The following is a 6,685-nucleotide window of genomic DNA, read 5'->3' on the forward strand; positions in this document are numbered from 1 at the left end:
AGCCACCAGGGAAGCCCAAGGCAGACTTTTATTTAGGGAGATGGGGTCATCACCTTAGGTATAGGGAGCATCTGCCAAGGGGAGAGGGACTGGACCCAACTCCAAATACAGAGTGGGCACGTGGCGATTCATAGCCAAGGAGCAGGCTGGGAGTCAGTGGATGGAAAGCAACTAAGAGGTGGTGATAGGGAGCAAGAGCCCTGTGGGGCTTCTGGGCGCAAAAGCCTTTCTGTGTCCCCCATTTCTTGATTACAGGAAAGATGTTTCATTCAGCCTCTCTAACCTTCCCAGAGTTCCAACGGCAGGTTCAAACAGTTGCTATGAATATTAGGGAAAGGAGAGGATGCGGAGACATGGGAGGAACAGTCAAGAGAAATATCAGTGCACACTTGGAGCAGGGTCCTGGCTCACCCTCAAGGGGTACACATAAACGACATCTTTGAGCTGTTTTGCACACACTGGAACCCCCACTAGACCGGAGAAGTTAAGGGGTGTGCGGCCCACAAGGACATAGACCCCAGACCGGTTGGCACCAGAAGGTTGGTGATGCTGACTCCCACGTACCTCACCACCAACGAATCAGAATGTCCATGAACTAATCGCGCCCTCTGTGAACCACTATTATAAAACTCCTCACCGGAGTTCCCTGGTGGTTCAGTGATTAGGACTTCATACATCAACTGCAGGGGACACGGGTTCTATCCCTGGTGGGGGAACTAAGATCCCATGTGCCACGTGGCATGGCTAAAAGTAATATTGACCATAAATTAGGAGCTTCCCTGGTGGCTCAGTCATCAAGAATCCTCCTGCCAATGCAGGAGACTTGGGTTCGATCCAGGAAGATCCCACTTGCCGAGGAGCAACTAAGCCCGTGTTGGACAACTACTGAGCCTGTGCTCTAGAGCCCGAGAGCCACCACTAGTGAGCCTCCCGTGCCAAAAATCCTGAAGCCTGAGCGCCCTAGAGCCCATGCTCTGCAACAAGAGAAGCCTACTGCAGTGAGAAACCCATGCCCCACAAATGGAGAGTAGCCCCCACTCGCCACAACTAGAGCAAAGCCTGTGCAGCACTCAAGACCAAACACAGCCCCAAACAAATAATAACAAATTATGTTAATAATCAAAATAAACAAATGTTAAACATATGTTAAAATAAAACTCTTCACAAGCCCCTGCAGGTCAGGACACAGTTTCAAGGTCATTAGCCCCCTGTCGTCCCCTTACCTGGCAAAACAAGAAAGCTGTTCTTTTCTACTTCTCCCAAAACTGTGTCTCTGAGGTTTACTTCAGCAGAGGGGTACAGAGGCTGGATTCAGCTTCAGTAGCTTCAAGGGTAAGAAAGAGTTTAGCTATGCCAACCTAACAGGATTCTTACCGGATCAGATATCACCTGGGGGTGGTGGGGTGGTGGAGGAAGAAGAACCCAATCAGACATCAAAGGAAGGCAGTTCTGGCTGAACTGATTTAGAAGGATTCTTGCTCAAAATGGACAAGGCCAAGATAAACAACAGAAGTCAAACGTCAATCCTACTGGGAAAAAGTTCAAGAAAGCTTAAGCAGAGTTCAGTCAATGAGAGAAATGTAACAGTGGGGGTGCTTCAGGCTCCAACAGCAGAAAACCCCTCTCGGCCCTCCCACTCCCACCCCAGACTCCCCAGGCTGAGGTTACAAACAAAGAACTGGATTGTCTAATTCAACTCCAGGTACTATGTGTGATGTTCAGCTCTGCTTCTCTGCTGTTTACTCTGTTTTCCTCCACATACTGGCTGTCATCCTCAGGCTGGTGCCAAAGTGGCTGCTGCATTCCAGCCATCACAGCCAAACAACTATGGCGAGAAGCAGCCCGCTCCATTCTGGGAGAGCTTCCCCAGGAGCCTCCCCTCAGCTCTGATTGGCCAGCACTACCCACTGCTCAACCAATCCCTGGCCAGAGAATGGGACCACCTGGGAGTGAGGAGGGAGAGAGATGGGCTCTAGGCTCAGTTCAGTTCAGTTCAGTTCAGTCGCTCAGTCATGTCCGACTCTTTGCTACCCCATGAATCGCAGCACGCCAGGCCTCCCTGTGGATCACCAACTCCTGGAGTTTACTCAAACTCATGTCCATTGAGTCGGTGATGCCATCCAACCATCTCATCCTCTGTCGTCCCCTTCTCCTCCTGCCCCTAATCCCTCCCAGCATCAGGGTCTTTTCAAATGAGTCAGCTCTTCACATCAGGTGGCCAAAGTATTGGAGTTTCAGCTTCAGCATCAGTCCTTCCAATGAACACCCAGGACTGATCTCCTTTAGGATGGACTGGTTGGATCTCCTTGCAGTCCAAGGGACTCTCAAGAGTCTTCTCCAACACCACGGTTCAAAAGCATCAATTCTTCTGCGCTCAGCTTTCTTCACAGTCCAACTCTCACATCCATACATGACTACTGGAAAAACCATAGCCTTGACTAGATGGACCTTTGTTGGCAAAGTAATGTCTCTGCTTTTTAATATGCTATCTAGGTTGGTCATAACTTTCCTTCCAAGGAATAAGCGTCTTTTAATTTCATGGCTGCAATCACCATCTGCAGTGATTTTGGAGCCCAAAAAAATAAAGTCTGTCACTGTTTCCACTGTTTCCCCATCTATTTCCCATGAAGTGATGGGACCAGATGCCATGATCTTAGTTTTCTGAATGGTGAGCTTTAAGACAACTTTTTCACTCTCCTCTTTCACTTTCCTTAAGAGGCTTTTTAGTTCTTCTTCACTTTCTGCCATAAGGGTGATGTCATCTGCATATCTGAGGTTATTGATATTTCTCCCGGCAATCTTGATTCCAGCTTGTGCTTCCTCCAGCCCAGTGTTTCTCATGATGTACTCTGCATATAAGTTAAATAAGCAGGGTAACAATATACAGCCTTGATGTACTCCTTTTCCTATTTGGAACCAGTCTGTTGGTCCATGGGCTCTAGGCTAGGCATTTATAATTATCCTCCTGTTTACATTTCCTGGGGAAAGAGGCAGGCAGGCTCTAGGCTAGATATTTACAATAAGCCTCCTGTTTGCACTTTGAGTTAGAAATAACAACAGGAACAGGGTAAATAACTGGACTTTGTCTCCTGTGGACACTTTAAGATAACAGTCACAGCAGGGACAGAGACAGACTAAATTCTGTTTGAGTAAAAGATCAAGAGGCCACACATTTCCCATCCTTGGGGCAAGGGAGACATAGCACATGTGCAGAAAGACTCCTTGGGGGTCCAAAAGGAGGAGGCGCCAACCCATAATAGGTAGTGCCAAGGCCCTCCATAGACCTCTGGGATGAAATTCATCTTGGAAAAAGTTGCGCATCCTTGTTGGGGAGGGTCCTAGGGCAGGTCAGGTGTGAAAAAAGAAATCAGATAATTGGCCAAAGGTAAACAAAGACCTGGGCTTCCCAGGTGGTACTAATGGTAAACAATCTGCCTGCTAATGCAGGCGACGTGGGTTGGACCCCTGGGTCAGGAAGATCCCCTGGAGGAGGACATAGCAACCCACTTCAGTATTCTTGCCTAGAGAGTCCCATGAACAGAGGAGACTAGTGGTCTACAGTCCAAAGGGTCACAAAGAGCCGGCCACAACTGAAGCAACTTAGCACACACGCATAAAGACCCAGAAGAATTGCACTGTATTCTGTGCTCCTCCTCAGTGGGGGAAGCCCACACCCTCTCTCTCCAGGTGAGCATCTTGCTTCTGTCTTAACTAAACAAACTGTTTCTGTGTGCTCTCCCACTTGTTGTACTATGCCTCCAATAATAAACCTTGCATGTGTTTTCACAGCTTTTGCCTCCTTAAAACATTCTTGCTTTCAAATGGAAGAGAGAGACAGGGAGATTCTGCTTCTAGCCTCTAGCCCTTTGTGGTCTGGTGCCTAGGACTCCTGGTTTTCACCCAGGTTGTCCAGGTTCAATTCCTGAGCAGGGAACTAAGATATCACTTCAAGTCACCACTCACTGCTGCCTCTGTGAGATTAGGAGGCTTGGACCAGCCTGGACCTGCTTTCTGGGGCTGGTGAAAAGCCAGGATGAAGACTACAGGACAGAGGATGGAGCTAACATCTGGTATTAACAGTGACCAGTTTCCCTGGCAGCTCGGCAGTAAAGAATCCACCTGCTAATGCAGGAGACGTGGGTTCGATGCTTGGTCGGGAAGATCCACTGGAAAAGGAAATGCCAACCCACTTGGGCTACAGTCCATGGGGTCACACAGAGTTGGACACAACTGAGCGACTAAACAATAACAATTAACAGTGATGCTTTCTGGGCAGTTGGAAGCTGGCTGAACTTTACTCTCTTCCTTTTGAGTTCTTTCTGTCTAAATGTTCTAAATAAACCTTGACTTTCCTTTTAGTAGTTGTAATAGGAATCAAAGTCTTTAGGTGAGAGGGAGGCATGAAGGAAGGAGGGAGAGAGAGAGGGAGGAGAAAGAGAGAGAGAGGAGCTTTAGGAACTGGAAAATCTAGAATAACTGGCTTTGCTTACTGCCCTGCCTCTCCCTCTCCCAGCTCAGAGAACATTTGATCCTGAAGTCTAACAGGGAAAATTCATCAGAATCCCTGTGGCCCCTAAACTCCACTTCTGGTGTGCCCCAAATTCCTACCAGAATGAAGCCGGTCTGGGCAATCTGATTGCAGCCCAAGATTGGGGCAATGACCTTGGAAATAAAGGCAGGGTTTACAACAATCCCTCTGAGGCAGATGGACAGAGCAAACCTCAAAATAGCAGTAAAAGATCCTGGAAGAATTCTGACCCCAGGAACACAACCGGAACACCACCTCAAGACCTTCCAGGCTGTAGAGACCGTTTGGGAGGCGAGGATTGAAAACACCTCCAGGGAAACACACTTTCCATGAGCAGGGTCACGAATCTGGGAGGCAGGGCAAGTCCATAGACAAGGTGCATGATAATTACAAATAACAGGCATTTACTGGCCCCTGCCTGCAAAGTCTCCTTACTCCTCCCAACAGTCCCATAAGTAAGGGTGTTTGCCCCATCCTCCAGAGGAGGAAACCAAAGTCCCAAGAGGTGAACTCTTTCGCCCAAGATCCCATAACCAAGTGGTGGCAGAGCTGGGCTGAGAGCCAGGCTCACCCACTCACAGCAGGGCAGTCCTGGAGTCTGCCTCGAGATGTTCAGACATCTGGACCATGCCCGCCTCGAGACAGTTCAAAGTCAAGATTTCTTTCCTGTCCCAACCTAAGGACTCTGGGATTTCTCTGGTGGTCCAGTGGTTAAGACTCAGTGCTGACAATGCTAGGGGCTCGAGTTCAATCCCTGGTCAGGGAACTAAGATCCCATGTGCAACGCAGAGCTGCCAAAAGATTTTTAAAAAGAAGAAGAAGAAAAAGGAAAAGAAAGAAAAGTGTTCCAACCTGGGGACTGTGAAAGATGCCAATCTGCTGAAGTGTGTCCAACACACACACACACACTGCTGTGTGATGTATGGTACCCTGACTTGGTGTTCTCTCCTCCTACAACACAAGAAATCTAACCTGGCATCGACCCCCTCAGATCCCTAGGTGTGTGCTGTCCCATAGAAATTTCTCTGACAATGATGGAAATTTCTCTGACAATGATGGAAATGTCCTGTACCCATGCTCTCAAGTGTGGTAGCCATTGGCCACATGGGGCTGTTGAGCACTTGAAAGTGGCTAGTTCGAGGAACTGGTTTTTTAAGGCATTACATTTCAATTAATTTACATTTATATTTAAATAGCCTTATGTGGCTACAGTCATAGCACAATCCTGGACCCTCCAGCACCCAGGTCATGCCCCAACAGAGCTCAAAATTACACTTGGTCCCTCCTACTTCTCCAGCTTCACCCCTCAACACACACCTCCTCCCTGCTTGGCCCTCCATTCTTCCAGGATTTTGCTGACTCCTCAGTGCACCTCGAAGGCTGTCTCAGCCTCCATGCCTTTTGCCTATGCTGTTTACACTGCCTGGTATACCTTTCCCCAATCCATCCCACCTCATTCCTCCTCCTACTCAGGTCTCAGCGCAGACATCCCCTCCTCCAGGAAGTCCTCCCTGCCTCTCTGGCTGAATAAGGCATTCCCTCAGGTTCTCCTGGGTCCTGAGTCTCCTCCAGCCCAGCGTTGGTGATAACTCTGTATCATCATTGTCTGGGGGTGGGCCTCTCTCACACACACACATGAGCACGCACATACACACACACAGAACTGTGAGCCCCACTGTGGACCGAGGGCAGAGCAGGATCCGTCTCAGTCATCACCATGTTCTCAGCATCACTTGGCCCAGGGCTGGGCATAGCGTGGGCATGTTGGAATGAATGAACAGAGGGATGTTTTTGAATAACTATGCTAAGAGCTTCAGAGTGAGCCAGCCACAGGTCAGATCTCCACCTGCTGATCAACTTGCCTGTCTCCTTGAGCCTCAGTTTTCTCATTCCATAAAATGGAAAGTTACGCATGGTGGATGTGGGATGAGGTATTTGGACAAGGTATTACCTACCTGCTTGCCTGGCCCAGGGGGATTGCTCAATTGGAGGCTGCTGTGGCTGTTGTTTCTGCTGTTACAATTACTGCCTTGCTACTGACAAGGAAGAAGAGATGTAAAGGGGTCAAGGGAGGAGTCTTGGGAAACCCCAGGAAGTTCCTCAGTAACCCTGGAAAACTGGTTCAACCAGCTTCTGCGTGGATCATCCCTCATTTGA

This window comes from Cervus elaphus, chromosome 4 (genome assembly GCF_910594005.1).
Source record: "Cervus elaphus chromosome 4, mCerEla1.1, whole genome shotgun sequence".
Classification (NCBI taxonomy): Eukaryota; Metazoa; Chordata; class Mammalia; order Artiodactyla; family Cervidae; genus Cervus; species Cervus elaphus.